Here is a 23,318-nt window from a genome sequence, read left to right on the forward strand (position 1 = left end):
AATTCTAGAACAGACTCCTATCAGATATTTTCCAATGAATTATCACGAGTTTGTTTACGGAAGGTCTTGGAGGTGTTGCCCTAGAGATTGCATGTGATTGGTACTGCTGGTAATGTGCTGAAAGGGCATAAGGCAATCAGTGATAATGGCCATTTCAGCACACTCAATTACCCTATACCCATAGACATACACAGGGATGGACACCTGAAATGGCTGTTTGTGCAACGACTCCCCTTTTCTGTGGTGTAGTTATGCATTTATTACACATCTGAGAATGCAACATCCAGTTTGAAATTTTATTGTAAAATTGAAAAAAAGGAGAGAAAGAGAAAAGCCCCAATAAGCATTTCCTTTTATACATACTTTATCGTAACAGAACAATAAAAGAAATAGATTAAATAAATTATGAATTAAATAAATACATCAGTAAATAAACAATTAAAGAAATAGATTAATAAATACATTTACATATCAAGTTTCTTACCTGATCAAATAAATAATTATAAAACCATTAAATCCTTAATAATTAATATGAAATAATCTAAGCAGCAAGTATTCAAGAAATGTCAACAAGGGGAAAAACGTTTGGTTTCTCAGGCTATTAAAGAACACATATTTTAATTGATTTATTATTTATAAAAAGGTACTGCTTTCCATTTCAGTTAACCATGCTGTACTGAGCCCATCAAGCAGATAGGTGGTGCTCTCCTCTTGAATTTTTTAAAAACTGTAAACAGCATTGTTCTGGTCCAGGTTAAGAGAATAGCACTGAAATGTTTCCCTTGCCCTATAACATGTCAATAAAGTCTACTAAACAGATTCAATACTTTTGTCATATATTTTTGTATGCTTTGTGCTGAGAAACCAGAGGTTTAACATCTTTATGAAGCAAAAACCCTCCCCTCCCTCCCCATTCCACCCATTCAACCCACCCAAAGAAAGGACCTGTGCTGATTTTCCATAATATACAGATTTCATATTAATAATAAGCTACTATCCTTAGCATTCAAACCATAGGTAAATAATAATATTGTTAAAGCAAGTAGCTAGTACCATTATTATAATCTTTAACCCCCCAGCCCCCCTATTGAGCATGCTCAGATATTGAGTGAGCATCATGGTTGGAGAGATGGAATGACAAAGTTTGAACATGGCAGAATGTTGCGAGAATGAAAACAGTGTAAAACATTTCACTGGCTCAAGCACGTCGTTTCAATTTTAGTTAGTGCAATGAGAATTACTAGTGTTGCCTCCAAATCAGATAGGACAGCACCTGTAAACTCGCGCACAATGGGCAAATAATACTGGAATTGATATAAACAGTCTCCATCCACACGCCTCCATCGCAATTATTGTACTCTTTAAACTTTTCCCCCTCCACAAAAATAACCTCACATTTCTCAAACTAATTACATTTCAGCCACAGTTGCCATCTTTAATTTGTATTACCCAAGCTGTTGAATTTAATTTGATTTTAATAATGTAAAAATCCCTCCAGTAGCTACCCTTGGGGCACATGTCTGTATATAACAGCTTCCTAAGGTGCCAAGTACAGACAGGGGAGGGAAAATGGAGGGAACCAACACAGTAACTCATGAAAAGACTGTGTTCAAATACCTACCTTGTCATTATGTTCTTAATCTATCTTGTTCTATAATTTGCGACTATTTCACCTACTAAAACATCATCAAACATTTAATCTACTACTATTTACTACTACCAATTGCACTGCTGCATATGAATATTGTTCATCTTTCATCCGCTTCTCCCTTTTTTGGATATAGAATCTGCACATTTTAATGTCTGATGGAGGAATTAAATAGATGTTTTCCCTTTATAAATGCATTCGACTGAGATTTGGCAACTCCGATGTTGATAAAGGCATTACAACACCGTGACAGCATACAAGAACTCTAGCCTGTTGTTGCTGTCAGTGGGCAAGTTCAGTATGCATTGTCCATTTGGTTTCAATGCTGAGGCTTACATTCAGCACTCTTCAGAGAGCACTAAATATATATGCTGGTAGGGAATACTTGCTCAGTCAAATTGTCATTCTGGTTTGTTGCTCAGTTATTCAAACCCAAGAGATGCCATTTGCCAGTCATCAGGCAGACAGACAGACGGGATGTGTGGTGGAACAAAACAGTGTCTAAATAGGCAGAATGAGCAGAGAGAAGCTAGGCTGGACTCTGTCAACCTACAGGAGAGATAGAGAGAGAGAGAGACAGAGAAAGAGAGAGAGAGAGAGAGAGAGAGGAGGGGAGAGGGGGGGGAGAGAGAGAAAGAGAGAGAGGGAGGGAGATGCCTCTCAGTGGGAGATGGATAGGCATCAGAGGAGAATGAGTATGATAATAGAATAGCTTTGCGATGGAAATTAGAAAAGGGAATAGAATTGAGTAGAACTACTACTACACCGAAGAGACACATCTTCAAACCAATTTCATCCCAGACATATCATTAGTGTAAACCATGTTCATATTTAATTGGAATTGTAACTTCTACTGCTTTAACAGTTTACTTTTTCTAATCAATCTGGCCATATGTGTTGCCAACTACTAGAAAACACAGTATTGGTTGTTCAGGCTAATAGTCTGCTTTGGTGTTGTCCCTCTGTGGCAGAGTTTGTGTTCCTGGTTTTGACTCCCCTTCCGAGCAGCTGCAGTAACTACATTTAAAGTCAAGCCTGCTGCAGTCTAATTGATGGATCATTTTGCTATTAATTTGACCTCCTAAGGCTGCTAAAGCCAAGCTGTTCCTCATGGTAAAAGAGCTCTCCTCTCAGTGTGCTATTGTGCCCAATGGAAAGACTGCATCTGCTCTTTAGTTAAGTCCCACCTACAGCAAACAGGCAGGCCTCCGTTTGACCTCATTGTTTGCTGCTATGCTACATAGAACCATTTGTTTCCATTCCAGGAATGTATTAGATATATGTCATGTGTGTTAATTGATTGTGCATCTTTTGCCCTGCAGTGTTGCTCTCCATCTGATCAATATTAGCATTACCCTAATTATGATGCGCGTTAGCTCTCAGGTCCCCGTAAACTGATGGTCCCTATAAAAAGAGATGTGCTTGAGCGGGGAGGGCCCCCCCTGCAGAGAGCAGCTGGAGAAGGTTGACAGCGGAAGGGGGCAAGACCCGGCAAGCCCTGCGCAGCTTGGATAGCAATTTTATAACCATTGTCAGGCTAATTTGTATATTTTATTAACCAGTTAAAGGTGTTGCACTTCTTTACTACTACATATCCACACTACTGGGTGGCACTTTTACCGCTGTTCTTAGTGGTCAGATTAACTGTATTGTCAGTGCTTTAATGATGCTGCCTGGCTTTTTCCTGACACGGAATGCCTTTTTCTGCAATGAAAAAGATGGGGGTCCACAATGACAATACATCACGATGGAATGCAGTGCACTGACAGAGGACTACAACAGCAGATGATTGAAGACATTGCTCAATACACTGTATGTCTTGAATGTTTGGTTTGACACAATTTACAGGATATCTTTTGGCACTACTGTGTTGAGCTTCATGTGCAACTACTCAGAGTTGCCTTATTGCTCCAACCAGAGAAGTTACTAGAGAGAGATATGTCGAAAATGAAAAGTGCAAAATTGGAATGTAAGGGTGAAGGATGACTGCTAAAAGCAAATCTGAACATGCCCGAAAAAATCTCTAATCCACATATTCTACGTCCACTAAAATAGTATAGCTTTTAAAATATTTTTATATTTTTTATATTTTGTTTAAATATTCTCAAACCCAGTAACTATAAATGTAAAAGGAAAATAAACCAAACCCTTTTTCCTCCTTCAACCGGAAGCTAGTAAGTTTCTTCTTAAGTTTTAACTTGTAACATTATTAATTGTAGTTTGCAGTATTAGAATCAATAATAGTATATATTACCGTTTAGAACAATACAAATGTTTGGTCCTTTGGTCCCTTAGGGGTGAAATATTTTCAGATGTACTGTAGCTAATGGAAACCTCAGTGACCCGAGAAAGCCATAGTTCTGCGCTTGCTTAAAGATGGTGAGAGAATTAGAGAAAGAGGGAAAGAGTAAGAAAGTCCATCAGTGGGACAGAATAGCTTCTTTTACCACTTTTTCTTGATCTTCAAGTGTTAACCCTCATTTGTCCAGTATAGTAAAAGCCACAAGCGCCTTTTTCTTTATATATATGTGTATATAATACGTATATAGAAATCTATTTGTTGTTGCTGCTTTTTGTTTGTTTGTTGCTTAATTAACAATTCAAGTCTCAACGAGAAAAGTTCTGTTGTTAAGAGTTTCACATCTTTTTTCCATTTTTTACTTCTCTAGTCTGTCTTGCACTGTGCCGTTTGTTGCGTTGTTGTTGAAGTCCTTCTGTGTAGTTTCTGCTAACTCCACACCTCCTCCTATAGCCTTCTGTGTAGTTTCTGCTAACTCCACACCTCCGCAGTACCCTATGTCTTCTTCATAAGTAAATGCTGATATGTCTTCAAAAATTCCTCGTGTTGATGTTTTTTAAAACATTTTTTTTTGTTTTCAAAGAAAAAAGTTGAACTCCAAGATATCTTCAGTTTTCTCAAAACCTAGAAAACAAATATCAAAGCATGTTTAGATCTAGCTTACTTTCTTTTGAAGTTATTTAGATATGTAGATTACATTTCTTGAGGTATAGATTTTACAGTTATTTGTAATTATTCAATTCTGCCCATGATATCAGTGTGATGGTTTGGAGAAAGCCAGCCCACATTTGCAATTCAGTCAATCTGTGTCTATCATGATGATGATAGATTTTCCCATTTCTAGTTGACAGGCATTCTATCAGTCTGAGTCTATAAGAAAGTCCACTGGGCTTACCTGTGCTGTTGCAGTGAATACTGAGGGCTAGGCTGTGTCAGTAAGGGCGGCTGGCATCCTTCGGTCGTTTCAACTGGACTTTCAACCTCTTCATTCCAATCTGAAAGCCGTTCATGGCTTGAATAGCTGCCTGTGCGCTAGCTGGGTTGTCGAAGCTCACAAACCCTATAGGAGAAAAGACACAAAGTGTATAAACCTAAAAGCCAAAACTGTACAATACAAAAATGTAGCCAAAAAAATATTGAATTATGAGGAAACAGAGAAATGATTTCAAACAATGCCCTTGCTCAATCTAATAGCATTATGCTTTGACTATTTATTATATCAAAGTTCTTATTTTGATGGGAACAAAAGTAATGTTGAACAATATTGAACAATATATAACAATTTCTGTCATTTGAACCGTTTTGCTTCTCCATGTAGCTTTGTGCAAACACTCTCAAACGCTCTTCAATATATATCAATGAGCATGCGTTTGTGGTTGTGCCACTTGCACAGCAAAGCAGAGCCCACACAGATGAACACAGAGAGACAGGCCGAAGCAGAGGCACATGTGTACGGCCCTAGACACTCAAGCCCAAACTCATGCTGAGCATCCTGTTTCCATCAAGTGTAAGAATAAAGCCTTAAAAGTAAGTGACCAGAAACTGCAGTGGAGTGTGGCTCCGGTTGATGCACTCCCCAGTGTCTAGAGTGTCATTAGCAACAGTCGATGACCCATGAAAAACAGCAGGAGCCTCCCTAGGTCTCCTGCCACATGGGAGGAAGGTGTCTGCCTATAATGCCCCATTAGGGGGAAGGGTTAAGGGGGAGAGAGGGAGGGAGGGAGGGAGGAGGAGAGGATGAAAGGAGGACCCCGAGCCAACCGTGYCACAGATAACAGGGAAGGATGTGGACTTAAACCTCCTTTAAGGGGAGCTCTCCATGTCAGCTGTTCTCCATGCACCATCAGTCTAGGTTTAACCCTCTTCCTGCTTTCTAGATTAATTACCCTACAAAGCATCCCTGTCAGACCTAACATTATGTTGTAAATGCATAGTGTATTAGTCAATACTGCAAATAGGTCTTCTTTTATGAATTTCTATGTTATTAAGTTCGCCCTGAGAGCATGGCAGAAATCAGTTTTACCCAGGGATGTGYGGCTCCCTCAACTGAAAACAAATGCTGATCTATAATTGTCCTTTGACACATTTTTCATCCTTCATCCCCACTTTGTTTTTTCAAGCCCAAAGTCAGGTCTGGTCTGTGGAGCCAAGTGGGACCAGATCCAGGTTGGGGTGTGAATCAGCACCAGTGCACCCTGGGTATTGACAGGTATTGGGGTTACAGAGTGGTGATCTTGATGCTGTGGCTACATACATCCTATTCCAAAGCTTTGTAGTAAACAGATAGATAAACGCTTTTCAAGCTCTGAGGACATCCCCACTGAGATAACAAAGGGATTATAGGCTACCAATTTGTTTAAAAAGTTCACTTTTGTTGAAATAGCACAGGAATCATACTATCATTGCCTTATTTGCAATACATGAAACTGTTTTAATTGATTGGTTGACAGAACAAATATAGACCACCTATTTATAACTAGCTTTAAAACTAGTACATCGCAAAAACTCACCGAAACATTTGCTCTGGTTGGTAGCTCGGTCCATAAAGACCTTGGAGGAGATGACGCTCCCGAAAGGCAGAAACATCTGCATGAGTTCATTATCTCCAAACTCCTGTGGCAGGTGGTAGATGAACAGGTTACAGCCCTCGGGCCCTGCGAACACACAGAAACCATGGAAACCACAATCAGACCTATTTACTGCTTTATGTATCACTGCCTGCAGACCCGTTGCTTCTCACTTGGTCAGGGAACAGATCTGAGGAGCACGACTAATGGAGTGGCAAAGAAATACATTTGTTCTGAGTTCTGTGACAGTATTTATAAATAATAACACTGTGCTTACCACCACAAATACAAATTGTGCATTTTCCAACTTTGATTTGATTTTGCATGGTGTGGCACCATGACATCACTGAGGTGGAGACTTGCTGATTGGTTTAGATGGAGACGTTCAGAGGCAGCATTAAGCCTTCATTCAAGCATCTAATCTAGTCAAACAATGGTGGAAATCAGACTATTTCATCAACACAAAGGCCTACATAATAATAATAATAAACGCATACTTATTTGAGGAAAAACAGATTGGTAACGACTTAGAAATAGTGAATCCAAAATGACATGACATCCCACATAGTTGTCATCATAATCAGCTAAGCAGATTGAGATGTGACTAGAAATGTGTTTGAACCCAGTCAATGGATTACACAATGCAATCAACCAATACTGTACATGCTCTAATGTAATCTCCATGTAGTCTACTTTTAGGAAAAGGTTGAAGCCAAAGCCCATCCTGCATCACATAGATGATGATGATTGATTAGTTTTGCCCCAGATAATACCATTATGCGTACAGAGTACCATGTAACACTTTAACTTTCAAAATGAGAACATTTAATCACTGCATTATAAAACCTGGACAATATTACTAGGAAAGTGTAATAACAAAATATGAAATGCAATTGTATTTAACATAATACTCTTAAACCTGTAAATTGGAATATAGAAATATGACAATAAAGCAATAAAAGTGAATATTTACAATAGCATTGTAAAATATAAATATTATTCTCTCACCCTCACCTTCTCTCTGTTGCTGCTGCTGGATGACCTGTGATGGCTGAGGCAGAGTCTGACCTATGGGAGTCAGTGTGCCGGCTGGGTAGATAGCTGTAACACACGCACGCACGCACGCACGCACACACGCACGCACGCACGCACGCACGCACGCACACACACACACACACACACACACACACACACACACACACACACACCCACACACACACTTTGTATTGGTATATCTCATATAGATCTCTATACGTCTCAATACAGTATCTCTCTTGTTTTCGGTCAGGTATGCTGTGTATATGCTGTCAGTTATGTAGTTTGTCATTCAATGTTGCATTGCAAAATAATATGCACCTGTAAAGATACAGTAGCCATTCTGCTCCATGGTACACCAACACATCCCTGATTTTACTCCTGCACCATATTAGTGCACATCTCTCTCAGTCTGGGTCAGGGCTTAAGGATTCGGGCCAGTGTGCACAGTACCTGTGCTGTGTATTGCTCTACTTCTCGATGTGTACAATACCTGTGTATTGCTCTACTTCTCGATGTGTACAATACCTGTGTATTGCTCTACTTCTCGATGCTGTTACAATACCTGTGTATTCTGTACTCCGGTGAAGGCTTGCTGGAGCGTGTCTGCGGCGGGGGGCTCTGGGTGGAGTAGGGCGAGAGACCGTTGGTATACATGGTCTCAACGGCGGGATGTCCGTTGTGCTGATGGTGGGGGATACCCGTGAAGCCATTGACGATGGGAGTGACGATGTTGGGAGTGGTAATGTTGGCTGGTGGCGAGCTGAGGCCTGCTGAGACAAGGACATTTATACTTTTTCAGACTACCCCCCACACACATATATATACCCACACATACACACATACACAATTTTGCTCACTACACCTCCTTCCCTCCATCCACAGGACTGTTACATAGCAGGCGCTGGTGGTGAGACATCCCGCTGGAAAACTGGGACCCTGTAAAAAAATGAGCCTGTCTGTTGTGTTTCCGAGATACCCTGCTGGCTCTGAGTATGAACAGGATGAGGAAACCATTATGCAACTCCAGTAAAATCCTGAGAGATAGAGGAGATTACAGTGAAAGATTTGCTCAGAGTGGACAGGGAGAGCAAAACATAGACTCCTACCATCTTTAAACATCATGAAAAATCCAATAGTTTGACACACCATGAATAAGCACACACACACACACACACACACACACACACACACCACACACACACACCACACACACACACACACACACCACACACACACACACACACACACACACAACACACACACACACACACACACACACAACCACATGGTTGCAGGATGTTTCACGGTTCGAATAGAATTGGATGATCCTTTAAAACCAGCCTCATGTTGAAAATGTGCAATCTTGGGTGGAATGTGAATGAGTCTATTTTAGGAGGATCTCAATATGGATGGTGGCTACTTTGAAAGTAAGCTCCATGGTGGAGAAACAGCCCTCGCTGAGAAACGGCCCCTGGGGACCACCTCGGTAAAGACAGAGTAGTAAAGAGCCTCTATAGAGAAGTAAAGAGCCTCTATAGAGAAGTAAAACGTTTCTATATAGAAGTAAAGAGCCTCTATATAGAAGTAAAGAGCCTCTATAGAGAAGTAAAGAAGCCTCTATAGAGAAGTAAAGAGCCTCTATAGAGAAGTAAAGAGCCTCATAGAGAAGTAATGACTCTATAGAGAAGTAAAGAGCCTCTATAGAGAAAGTAATGAGCCTCTATAGAGAAGTAAAGAGCCTCTATAGAGAAGTAAAGAGCCTCTTAGAGAAGTAAATAGCCTCTATAGAGAAGTAAATACCCTCTATAGAGAAGTAAATCGCCTCTATAGAGAAGTAAATCGCCTCTATAGAGAAGTAAAGAGCCTCTATAGAGAAGTAAATCTTTCTATAGAGAAGTAAAGAGCCTCTATAGAGAAGTAAAGAGCTCTATAGAGAAGTAAAGAGCTTCTATAGAGAAGTAAAGAGCCTCTATAGAGAATAAAGAGCCTCATAGAAAGTAAAGAGCCCTACAAGAGAAGTAAAGAGCCTCTATAGAGAAGTAATGAGCCTCTAAAGAAGTAAAGAGCCTCTATAGAGAAGTAAAAGCTCTAAGAGAAGTAAATAGCTTCTATAGAGAGGTAAAGAGCCTCTACAGAGAAGCAGACTCTATAGAGAAGTAAAGAGCGCTCTTATAGAGAAGTAAAGACCTCTAAAGAAAGAAGAGCTTCTATAGAAGTAAGAGCTCATAGAGAAGTAAAGAGCCTCTACAGAGAATAAAGAGCTTCTTATAGAGAAGTAAAGAGCCTCTATAGAGAAGTAAAGAGCCTCTATAAGAGAATAAAAGCCTCTATAGAGAAGTTCTTAATAGAGAAGCTAAAGGAGCTAAGAGAAGTAAAGAGCTTTACAGAAAGAGCCTATAGAGAAGTAAAGAGCCTCTATAGAGAAGTAAAGAGTCTCTACAGAGAAGTAAAAGAGCTTCATAGAGAAGTAAGAGCCTCTACAGAGAAGTAAAGAGCTTCTATAGAGAAGTTAAAGAAGCCTCTATAGAGAAGTAAAGAGCCTCTATAGAGAAGCAAAGAGCTTCTATAGAGAAGTAAAGAGCCTCTATAGAGAGTAAAGAGTCTCTACAGAGAAGTAAAGAGCTTCTATAGAGAAGTAAAGAGCCTCTACAGAGAAGTAAAGAGCTTCTATAGAGAAGTAAAGAGCTTCATATGAGAAGTAAAGAGCCTCTATAGAGAAGTAAATAGCCTCTATAAGAGAAGTAAAGAGCCTCTATAGAGAAGGTAAAAAGCCTCTATAGAGAAGTAAATCTTTTCTATAGAGAAGTAAAGAGCCTTATAGAGAAGTAAAGAGCCTCTATAGAGAAGTAAAGAGCTTCTATAGAGAAGTAAAGAGCCTCTATAGAGAAGTAAAGAGCCTCTATAGAGAAGTAAAGAGCCTCTACAGAGAAGTAAAGAGCCTCTATAGAGAAGTAATGAGGCCTCTATAGAGAATAAAGAGCCTCTATAGAGAAGTAAATAGCTTCTAAAGAGAAGTAAATAGCTTCTATAGAAAGTAAAGAGCCTCTACAGAGAAGTAAAGAGCTTCTATAGAGAAGTAAAGAGCCTCTAGAGAGAATAAAGAGCCCTCTATAGAGAAGCAAAGAGCTTTCTATAGAGAATTAAAGAGCCTCTATAGAGAAGTAAAAGCGTCTCTACAGAGAAGTAAATCTTTCTATAGAGAAGTAAAGAGCCTCTACAGAGAAGTAAAGAGCTTCTATAGAGAAGTAAAGGCCTCTATAGAGAAGTAAAGAGCCTCTATAGAGAAGTAAATCTTCTATAAGAAGTAAAGACGCTCTATAGAGAAGTAAAGAGCCTCTATAGAGAAGTAAGAGCTTCTATAGAGAAGTAAAGAGCCTCTATAGAGAAGTAAAAGCCTCTATAGAGAAGTAAGCTACAGAGAAGTAAAGAGCCTCTATAGAGAAGTAAAGAGCTTCTAAGAGAAGTAAAAGCCTCTAAGAGAAGTAAAGAGCTCTCTATAGAGAAGTAAAGAGCCTCTATAGAAGAAGTAAAGAGCCTCTACAAGAAGTAAGAGTCTCTACAAGAGAGTAATGAGCCTCTATAGAGAAGTAAAGAGCCTCTATAGAGAAGTAAAGAGCCTCTACAGAGAAGTAAAGAGCCTCTATATAGAAGTAATGAGCCTCTATAGAGAAGTAAAGAGCCTCTATAAAGAAGTAAATAGCTTCTAAAAGAGAAGTAAATAGCTTCTATAGAGAAGTAAAAGAGCCTCTACAGAGAAGTAAAAGAGCTTCTATAGGAAAGTAAAGAGCCTCTATAGAGAAGTAAAGAGCCTCTATAGAGAAGCAAAGAGCTTCTATAGAGAAGTAAAGGCCTCTATAGAAAGAGTAAAGAGCTCTAAAGAAGTAAAGAGCCTATAGAGAAGTAAGAGCCTCTACAGAGAAGTAAAGAGCTTCTATAGAGAAGTAAAGGAGCCTCTTATAGAGAAGTAAACAGTCTCTATAGAGAAGTAAAGAGCCTCTATAGAGAAGTAAATATTTTCTATAGAGAAGTAAAGAGCCTTCTTACAGAGAAGTAAAGAGCTTCTATAGAGAAGTAAAGAGCCTCTACAGAGAAGTAAGAGCTTCTATAGAGAAGTAAAGAGCCTCTATATACGAAGTAAAGAGCTTCTATAAGAGAAGTAGAGTCTCTTACAGAGAAGTAAAGAGCTTCTATAGAGAAGTAAAGAGCCTCTATAGAGAAGTAAAGAGTCTCTACAAGAAGTAAAGAGCTTCTAAGAAGTAAAGAGCCTCTACAGAGATAGTACAAGAGTCTCTACAGAGAAGTAAAGAGCTTCTATAGAGAGTAAAGAGTCTCTACAGAGAAGTAAAGAGCTTCTATAGAGAAGTAAAGAAGCCTCTACAGAGAAGTAAAGAGCCTTCTATAGAGAAGTAAAGAGCCTCTACAGGAATAAAGAGCTTCTGATAGAGTAAGTAAAGAGCCTCTATAGAGAAGTAAAGAGCCTCTATAGAGAAGTAAAGAGGCCTCTACAGAGAAGTAAAGAGCCTCTATAGAGAAGTAATGAGCCTCTATAGAGAAGAGCCTCTATAGAGAAGTAAATAGCTTCTGAAGAGAAAGTAAATAGCTTCTATAGAGAAAGTAAAGAGCCTCTCTACAGAGAAGTTAAAGAGCTTCTATAGAGAAGGTAAATAGCTTCTATAGAGAAGTAAATAGTTTATATAGAGAAGTAAAAAGAGCCTCTATAGAGAAGTAAAGAGTCTCTATAGAGAAGCAAAGAGCCTCTATAGAGAAGTTAAAGAGCCCTCTTATAGAGAAGTAAATAGCATTCTATAGAGAAGTAAAGAGCCTCTATAGAGAAGTAAAGAGCCTCTATAGCAGAAGTAAAGAGCCTCTATAGAGAAGTTAAGAGCCTCTATAGAGAAGTAAAGGTCTCTATAGAGAAGTAAAGAGCCTCTATAGAGAAGTAAAGAGCCACTATAGAGAAGGTAAAGAGCCTCTATAGAGAAGTAAAGATCCTCTATAGAGAAGTAAAGATCCTCTATAGAGAAGTAAAAACCTCTATAGAGAAGTAAAGAGCCCACTTAGAGAAGTAAAGCGCCTCTATAGAGAAGTAAAGAGCTTCTATAGAGAAGTGAAGATCCTCTATAGAGAAGTAAAGATCCTCTATAGAGAAGTAAAGATGCCTCTATAGAGAAGTTAAACGAGCCACTATAGAGAAGTAAAAGAGCCTCTATAGAGACGTAAATAAAAGAAGTAAACGATGCCTCTATAGAGAAGTAAAGAGCCTCTATAAGAGCACAGTAACGAGCCTCTATAAAGAAGTAAAGAGCCACTATAGAGACAGTACAAGAGCCTCTATAGAGACAGTCAAAGATCCTCTATTAGAGCAAAGTAAAGGATTCCCCTCTATAGCAGAAGTGAAAGAGGCCTTCTATAGAGAAGTAAAGAGCACTTATAGAGACAGTAAAGAGCCTCTATACGCAGAAGTTAAAATCGGTTTCCTATAGGAGAAGTAAAGAGCCTTCCTATGAGAGAAGTAAAGAGCCTCCTATCGAAAGGCACAAAGAGCCTCTATAGAGAAGCTTAAAGAGCTTCTATAAAGAAGTAAAAGAGCCTCTCTAGAGAAGTAAAGAGCCTCTATAGAGAAATAAAGAGCCTCTCTAGAGAAGTAAAGAGCCTCTATAGAGAAATAAAGAGCCTCTATAGAGAAGTAAAGAACTAAAGTAAAAACAAAAGTAATATGAGGCTAAATTAAATTGTGTTCTCAGTATATTCTTCATAATCCCACTAGTGCAATTGAAAGTACCTATATCAAATGTTGAGCAGTTTCACCCCCTTTTCTCTCTCAGAGATATACACTGAGTGTGCAAAACATTAAGAAAACCTTCCCAATATTGTGTTGCAATCCCCCACCCCTCACCTCTTTTGCCCTCAGAAGAGCCTCATTTGGTCAGGGTATGGACTCTACAGGTGTCGAAAACGTTCCACAGGGATGCTGGCCCATGTTGACTCCAATGCTTCCCACAGTTGTGTCAAGTTGGCTAGATGTCCTTTGGGTGGTGGACCATTCTTGATACACACGGGAAACTGTTGAGCGTGAAAAACCCAGCACGTTGCAGTTCTTGTTACACTCAAATTGGTGAGCTTGGCACCCACTACCATACCTCGTTCAAAGGCAGTTAAATCGTTTGTCTTGCCCATTCATTCTCTGAATGGCACACATACACAATTCATTGTCTCAAGGCTTAAAAATCCTTCTTTAACCTGACACTCATGCAGCCAACCGCTGTGACCAGGGGAATTGCCTGGGTCCCGGTGAGAGCTTTTGTGTCTTTTGCACCATTTCTTTGTTTAAGCTCCCTGCAATTGCTTGTTTTCTGCCGACCTGTGATGAATTAGTCTGCAGCTCTGGCCCATTCTCTTGCGGGGCCCCAGGAGACTGCTGCTCCCCGTTCTGAGGGCTCAGACAGCCAGTCTGGCAGACCACACGCACTCTACTGTACAGCGCCATAATGCAGCCTCTCCATCATCAGGCAAATTCATTTTCCAAGGCTTAGCAGTGGGTGGCGGCCGCCGTGTGCCTCAGGGTCAGCAGGCAGATGCAGTGTGGGATAAGAGCCCAGAGAAAGGAGATTATAGAAGTCACAGGTTGGGAGATTGTGCTGGTTGGGCGGCACTGGTGGACCTTGGGGCCAGGGAGAGCCCAGTGTATCATGGAGGAGAGACAGCAGCAGGGAGCCATGTCCACCACGTGTAATGTGAGAGAGTACAGATATAAATAGAGAAATAAATAGCTTTAAATAATGAACACTACTCAGCTTAAATCAAAGTTAATTCGTCACATGCATCTACAGGTGTGGACTAACAGTGAAATGCTTACTTAAAGGTCCCTTCCCAACAATGCAGAGAGAAAGAAAATAGAGAAATAATAGAAAAGTAAAACACGTAGTAATAAAAGTAGTAATAGATACACAATGAGTAACGATAACTTGGCTTTATACAAGGAGGACCAGTACTGAGTTAATGATAACTTGACTATATACAAGGGGTACCAGTACTGAGTCAATGTCCAGGGGTACGAGGTAATAACTTGTCTATATACAAGGAGGACCAGTACTGAGTCAATGTCCAGGGGTACGAGGTAATAACTTGTCTATATACAAGGAGGTCCAGTACTGAGTCAATGTGCAGGGGTACGAGGTAATAACTTGTCTATATACAAGGAGGACCAGTACTGAGTCAATGTGCAGGGGTACGAGGTAGTTGAGGTAGATATATACACATAACTAGGAATAAAGTGACATAGTGAAGAGTAGCAGCAATGTATGTGATGAATAAAAAAAGTTTGTGCAAAAAGAGTCAAGGCAGATATTCCTGGTAGCTACAGTATTTGGTTAACTATTTAACTAACTATTTAGCAGTCCTATGGCTTGGGGGTAGAAGATGTTCAGGGTCCTCTTGGTTCCAGACCTGGTGCACCGGTACCACTTGCCGTGCAGCAGCAGAGAGAACAGTCTATGACTTGGGTGGCTGGAGTCTTTGACAATCTTTTGGCCCTTTCATAAACACCAGTATATATCTCTGAGAGAGATAACACCTATATTGACACCAATATATTGACACCTATTGACACCTATATTGACACCAATACACTGAGTGTACAAAACATCTTTCAATGACATAAACTGACCAGGTGAATCCAGGTGAAAGCTATGATCCCTTATTGATGTCACATGTTACCCACTTCAATCAGTGTAGACGAAGGGGAGGAGACAGGTTAAATAATAATTTCTAAGCCTTGAGACAATGGATTGTGCATGTGTGCCATTCAGAGGGTGAATGGACAAGACAAAAGATTTAAGTGCCTTTGAACAGGGTATGGTAGTAGGTGCCAGGTGCACCGGTCCATGTCAAGAACTGCAACACTGCTGGGTTTTTCATTCTCAACAGTTTCCCGTGTGTATCAAGAATGGTCCACCACCCAAACGATATCCAGCCAACTTGACACAACTGTGGGAAGGCTTTTTTTTTTCATTTTTTTTTTCTCACCTTTATTTAACCAGGTAGGCCATCTGAGAACAAGTTCTCATTTTACAACTGCGACCTGGCCAAGATAAAGCAAAGCAGTTCAACAAAAACAACACAGAGTTACACATGGGACAAAAAATTGTACAGTCGATAACAGAATAGAAAAATCTGTATACAGTGTGTGCAAATGAAGTAAGGAGGTAAGGCAATAAATAGGCCAATAGTGGCAAAGTAATTACAATTTAGCAATTTACACTGGAGTGATATATGTGCAGATGAGGATGTGCAAGTAGAAATACTGGTGTGCAAAAGAGCAGAAAAACAAATATGGGGATGAGGTAGGTAGTTGGTTGGATGGGCTATTTACAGATGGGCTGTGTACAGCTGCAGCGATCGGTAAGCTGCTCTGACAGCTGACGAGTCAACATGGGCCAGCATCCTTGTGGAACGCTTTCGACACCTGTAGAGTCCATACCCTGACAAATTGTAGCTGTTCTGAGGGCAAAAGGGGTGTGTGTTGGGGGGGGGGGGGGGGTAAAACTCAATATTAGGAAGATGTTCCAAATGTTTTGTACACTCAGTGTATATCTCTGGGGGGTGAAACTGCTCAAACCTTTGGTATACAATAAGTACTTCGCTATGGACAGGTGGGATTGTGAAKAATATACTGAGAACATGATTTCATTTAGCCTCATATTCCTTTTGTTCACACACCCATAACATCACATAACCTACTGCTCAGATATTAGGAGCAGGCCTCAGTAAATGTCTTTCGAGCTTGAGCATGACAAAGATTGTTCTCCATATGGTGCCATACATAACAAAACATTTCATTTTATACTCCAGTGTACATATAGCCTCGCATTGTGAAAATCATATTCATTTGCAAAGCACACACAAGCATGTGAATATACATATGCCTGTTTACTGAAGGCATTGGCCCAAAATAATGACATGTTGTTTTGTACTCCAGAATGTGTAATAGGATGCTATGGGTCAAGAGATTGCTTATATTACACAACTCTGTCTTATCTGTCAGCTTTCTACAGTTATTATGCCATGAAGTGACTCTACTACATAGTCCACTTGGTTTTATGCTATGAAAGCGTAATTACATTTACATTATTGCAGTCTATTCTTTGGGAAAATTGTGGATTTACACCCTATTATGATTGCACTGAGAAAGAGGCCAGCCATATGCAAAATAAGTATGTATTATGCTAATTATACAATCAAATCAACAAGGAGCACTGGACCCATATTGGAGAGGACCACAGTCATTATGTACACAAGGACAGTCTCTTAGTGAAGCAAGAAATAAGCATTCATAACTGATGTTTTCATTTCGTTGATTTAAAAAACTAGGTGCAATCGTATATAATCGTATATAATCTAGTTGTTCAAATGTGAAGGTAAAACGGTCTTGGTGTAGATTAAGTTAGCAAGAAATCTACAAAATGTTGCTACTGAACATTACAATCCTATCCATTGTAATGTGATGAAGTCCAGCCTAAAAAAAGGAGCTCTATTTTAGATGATGGTGAGTCTTTATATGGTAGATATTTTATAAAATGTGATTCAGTGTCGTGGTCTGTATGCAGCAACCCTGGGAGGACAAATGGGGCTTGTGCCAATGGGGGGATTCTGTCTGAGCTGGAATCCCATGGCTAATGTGACACACAGCAACCCAAGGTGAAGCAGCCCTGAGCCCAGGCAGGCAGGCAGGCAGCCCAGTCAGGCAGGCAGCCCAGTCAGTCAGACAGGCAGGCAGCCCAGTCAGGCAGCCAGGCAGCCATTCCCACTGAGGTGTAGTGCTGCACGGAGTCCTTCAGGTGGTCACAAACACTATGTCAAACAGCTCATTAGCTTCAGCTGTGGCATTAATCACTTTGTGGAATTGTCCTGCATCATGTTTTTGACCCCAATCTAAACCCACTTTCATCAATGACACAGTCAGGGCTGAATTGAATGGGAGTGCGGTTAGGCAGGGCCCTACATGGAACATATGCATTCAGCCCATGTAGTGCAGCGCTCTGGAACATAACATTATGTGACTTTGATTATACACTTCCTGCTCATGTGATTGACCTAACAAAGCACTCTTGACTGCCATTTTCCTTTCACACCCCTCCCCCTATCTGTCCCCTGGGATCGGTACATCTTTTTTTACCGTTTCATTTTGATTTCTTTTGTAGCTCAGGAAGTGCACCTGCTGAACATTATTTTCAATAAGCATCATCATGTATCATTGTAAGGACACATGCTCTAATCAAGTCAACCATCTGGCCGGCTGCTTATGCGCCATCAAGCTGAAATGCTTTACATCTGTTGATCAAATGGATGTTTCATTGTTTTCAGAGAACTCCCCGTGGCCCTTTCCTGCAGTCAATGACCAAAAGCACCCTCTTTGGCCTCATGGGTGGAATGTTATTCATATTTTTCATATTTTCATAATTAATAAAGATGATATAAAATAACATAAAGCAAAAATCCGGTGTTTCTTTGTCAAACAGTTTTGCTTACATTTCAGTCTTCTGTGATGTACACTACCGTTCAAAAGTTAGGGTCACTTAGAAATGTCCTTGTTTTGAAAGAAAAGCAAATTTTTTGTCCATTAAAATAACATCAAACTGATCAGAAATACAGTGTAGACGTTGTTAATGTTGTAAATGACTATTGAAGCTGGAAATGGCAGATTTCTTATGGAATATCTACATAGGCGTACAGAGACCCATTATCAGCAACCATCACTCCTGTGTTCCAATCGCACGTTGTGCTAGCTAATCCAAGTTTAACATTTTAAAAGGCTAATTGATCATTAGAAAACCCTTTTGCAATTATGTTAGCACAGCTGAAAATTGTTGTTCTGATTAAAGAAGCAATAAAACTAGCCTTCTTTAGACTAGTTGAGTATCTGGAGCATCAGCATTTATGGGTTCGAATACAGGCTCAAAATGGGCAGAAACAAAGACCTTTCTTCTGAAACTCATCAGTCTATTCTTGAGAAATTAAGGCTATTCCATGCAAGAAATTGCCAAGAAACTGAAGATCTCATACAACGCTGTGCACTACTCCCTTCACAGAACAGTGCAAACTGGCTCTAATCAGAATAGAAAGAGGAGTGGGAGGCCCCGGTGCACAGCTGAGCAAGAGTATAAGTACATTAGAGTGTCTAGTTTGAGAAACAGACGCCTCACAAGACCTCAACTGGCAGCTTCATTAAATAATACCCGCAAAACACCAGTCTCAACGTCAACAGATTTGAGATGCAGAGTTGCAAAGAAAAAGCCACATCTCAGACTGGCCAATAAAAATAAAAGATTAAGATGGGCAAAAGAACACAGACACTGGACAGAGGAAGATTGTAAAAAAGTGTTAAGGACAGACTCATCTAAGTTTGAGGTGTTCTGATCACAAAGAAGAACATTCGTGAGACACAGAAAAAATGAAAAGATGCTGGAGGATTGCTTGACGCCATCTGTCAAGCATGGTGGAGGCAATGTGATGTTTTCGGGGTGCTTTGGTGGTGGTCAAGTGGGAGATTTGTACAGGGTAAAAGGGATCTTGAAGAAGGAAGGCTATCACTCCATTTTGCAATGCCATGCCATACCCTGTGGACGGTGCTTAATTGGAGCCAATTTCCTCCTACAACAGGACAATGACCCAAAGCACAGCTCCAAACTATGCAATAACTATTTAGGGAAGAAGCATTCAGCTGGTATTCTATCTATAATGGAGTGGCCAGCACAGTCACCGGATCTCAACCCTATTTAGCTGTTGTGGGAGAACCTTGACCGTAAGGTACATAAGAAGTGCCTATTAAGTCAATCCAACTTGTGGGAGGTGCTTCAGGAAGTATGGGGTGAAATCTCTTCAGATTACCTCAACAAATTGACAACTAGAATGCCAAAGGTCTGCCAAAGGCTGTAATTGCTGCAAATGGAGTATTCTTTGACGAAAGCAAAGTTTGAAGGACACAATTACTATTTCAATTAAAAATCATTATTTATAACCTTGTCAACGTCTTGACTATATTTCATGGAAAACAAGGACATTTCTAAGTGACCCCAAACTTTTAAACGGTATTGTATATAAAGACTAAATCTGACATATATATAGACCACCAAATGCTAACAGTCAGTATCTGGATAACAACTGTGAAATGGTTGATAACGTATGTGATATCAACAGAGAGGTATATTTTCTGGGTGATTTAAATATTGACTGGCTTTCATCAAGCTGCCCACTCAAGAAAAAGCTTCAAACTGTAACCAGTGCCTGCAACCTTGTTCAGGTTATCAGTCAACCTACCAGGGTAGTTACAAACAGCACAGGAATGAAATCATCAATATATATTGATCACATCTTCGCTTATGCTGCAGAATTGTGCTCTAAAGCAGTATCCAGATCCATCGGATGTAGTGATCACAATATAATAGCCAATAGCCATCTAGGAAAACCAAAGTTCCAAAGGCTGGGCCTAATATAGTGTATAAGAGGTCATACAATAGGTTTTGTAGTGATTCCTATGTTATTGATGTAAAGAATATCTGTTGGTCCATGGTGTGTAATGAGGAGCAAACAGAAACTGAAATTGCTTATTCCAGTGGCTAATAAGCATGCACCCATTAAGAAAATGACTGTAAAAAATGTTAAATCCCCGTGGATTGATGAGGAATTGAACAATTGTATGGTTGAGAGGGGTGAGGCAAAAGGAATGGCAAATAAGTCTGGCTGCTCAACCGATTGACAAACTTATTGCAAATTGAGAAATCATGTGACTAAATTGAATAAAAATAAGAAGAAACTACACTATGAAACCAAGATAAATGAAATAAAGAATGATAGTAAAAAGCTTTGTAGCACCTTAAATTAAATTCTGGGMAAAAAGGCAAACTCAGCTCCATCATTCAATGAAACAGATGGCTCATTCATCACAAAACCAACTGATATTGCCAACTACTTTAATGATTTTTTTCATTGGCAAGACTAGCAAACTTAGGCATAACATGCCAGCAACAAATGCTGCCACTACACATCCAAGTATATCTGACCAAATTATGAAAGACAAGCATCGTAATTTTAAATTCCGTAAAGTTACTGTGGAAGAGGTGAAAAAAGTATTGTTGTCTATCAACAATGACAAGCCACCGGGGTCTGACAACTTGGATGGAAAATTACTGAGGATAATAGCATTCGATATTGCCACTCCTATTTGCCACATCTTCAATTTAAGACTAGAAGGTGTGTGCCCTCAGGCTTGGAGGGAAGCAAAAGTCATTCCGCTACCTAAGAATAGTAAAGCCCCCTTTAATGGCTCAAATAGCTGACCAATCAGCCTGTTACCAATCCTTAGTAAACCTCTGGTAAAAATTGTGTTTGACCAGATACAACACTATTTTACAGTAAATAAATTGACAACAAACTTTCAGTACGCTTATAGAGATGGACATTCAACAAGCACAGCACTTACACAAATTACTGATGATTGGCTGAGAGAAATTGATGATAAATAAATTGTGGCGGCTGTTTTGTTAGACTTGAGTGCGGCCTTTGACATTATCGATCATAGTCTGCTGCTGGCAAAACTTATGTGTTATGGCTTTACACACCCTGCTATATCGTGGATGAAGAGTTACCTGTCTAACAGAACAAAGAAGGTGTTCTTTAATTGAAGACTTTCCAACATAATCCAGGTAGAATCAGGAATTCCCCAGGGTAGCTGTCTAGGCCCATTACTTTTTTCAATCTTTACTAATGACATGCCACTGGCTTTGAGGAAAGCCAGAGTGTCTATGTATGCGGATGACTCAGCACTATACATGTCAGCTACTACAGCAGCTGAAATTACTGCAACACTTAACAAAGAGTTGCAGTTCATATCAGAGTGGGTGGCAAGGAATAAGTTAGTCCTAAATATTTCAAAAACTAAAATAATTGTATTTGGTACAAATCATTCACTAAACCCTAAACCTCAACAAAATCTTGTAATAAATAATGTGGAAATTGAGCAAGTTAAGGTGACTAAACTGCTGGGAGTTACCCTGGATTGTAAACTGTCCTGGTAAAAACATATTGATACAACAGTAGCTAAGATGGGGAGAAGTCTGTCCATGATAAGGCGCTGCTCTACCTTCTTGACAGCACTGTCAACAAGGCAGGTCCTGCAGGCCCTAGTTTTGTTGCACCTGGACTACTGTTCTGTCATGTGGTGGAGCCACAAAAAATTACTTAGGAGAATTGCAATTGGTTCAGAATAGGGCAGCACGGATGGCCCTTGGATGTACACAGACAGCTAATATTAATAATATGTATGTCAATCTCTCCTGGCTCAAAGTGGAGGAGAGATTGACTTCATCACTACTTGTATTTGTGAGAGGTATTGACATGTTGTGATGCACCGAGCTGTCTGTTTGAACAACTGACACACAGCTCGGACACCCATGCATACCCCACGAGACATGCCACCAGAGGTCTCTTCACAGTCCCCAAGTCCAGAACAGACTTTGGCATGCACACAGTACTAAATAGAGCCATGACTACATGGAACTCTATTCCACATCAAGTAACTCATGCAAGCAATACAATTATATTTAAAAACCAGATTAAAAAAACACCTTATGGAACAGCGGGTACTGTAAAGCAACACAAACATAGGCACAGATACATGCATACACACACACACAATATTATACGCACTATACACACACAAACACATGGATTTTTGTACTGTATATATGTGGTAGTGGTGGAGTAGGGGACAGAGGGCACACAGTATGTTTTTAAAATTTTATAAACTTCCTTAATTTTGCTGCACCCCAGGAAGAGTAGCTGCTGCCTCCATAATAAATACAAATACAAATGGTACAGGTGTTTTCTTTTTTAAAGCCCATAACCATGTGTGTGAGGTGTATACTTTTATTTCAAAGTAGATTTGTTTAAGACTACCAATAATCACTTTGTGTGACACTGATTTAGCCCACAGCTGTAAAAGGTTTTAACCTTTGAGGCTCTCTAAACTTTTTTGGCTGTCCTACACGAGCTTTATTGATGTTGTTGTGTTTTTATGGCACAATGATAGGTAGGTGGGCACAGAGGTGATTCAGATCATTACAAAAGAGGATAATGCTCCACGTTTACCTCAAGATCAGGCAGGCTTTGAATGGTAATCTTTACGGCACTGTTTGTGGTCTATGGAAATGCAGGCACTGCATTGCGGGATTTAGTGAGGCACCTGTCATCAGCCACTGATATGTTATGCACATCTCCAGTTCTTAAAGAGAGATTTAGGCTAAGGTTATCAAGATAGAGGCTCACACTTTTTATAGTTGATGTCTAGGCCGCATATTTGGCACAGCTGAATTGTGGGACATATCTAAGTATAGTGGCAATGCATGGAATCAAGATAAGAGTCCATGAGACCAACTTGATGCATACATTTAACCCACTCCCAGAGGGTCAGCATCACTAAAGAATATGAAAGCATGTCTTTGACGTTACAATTAATTATTCCACTTATTTAGAGCATTAGTCCCAAAGTCTCTGAATGGCTGTAGAAACTCTCAGCCCCCTTAAACAGACAGCCTTGCCAGTAATGTCATGTGTTCCTTCAATGAACTCTAAATAAGTAATGGGCTGGTCGACATGTGAAAGGGGAGGCTGCTGCAGATATACACCAGTCTGCTGCTGCATACATACACCAGTCTGCTGCTGCGTACATACACCAGTCTGCTGCTGCGTACATACACCAGTCTGCTGCTGC

The 23,318-nt window shown here is 40.0% G+C and overlaps 1 pseudogene; it reads right to left on the reverse strand.

Moving 5' to 3' along the window:
• Nucleotides 1-282: 282 nt before the first annotated feature.
• LOC111972085 (CUGBP Elav-like family member 5) overlaps nt 283-23,318 on the reverse strand; it is a 387,343-nt pseudogene continuing 364,307 nt past the window's right edge.

Source organism: Salvelinus sp. IW2-2015, linkage group LG13 (genome assembly GCF_002910315.2).
Source record: "Salvelinus sp. IW2-2015 linkage group LG13, ASM291031v2, whole genome shotgun sequence".
Classification (NCBI taxonomy): Eukaryota; Metazoa; Chordata; class Actinopteri; order Salmoniformes; family Salmonidae; genus Salvelinus; species Salvelinus sp. IW2-2015.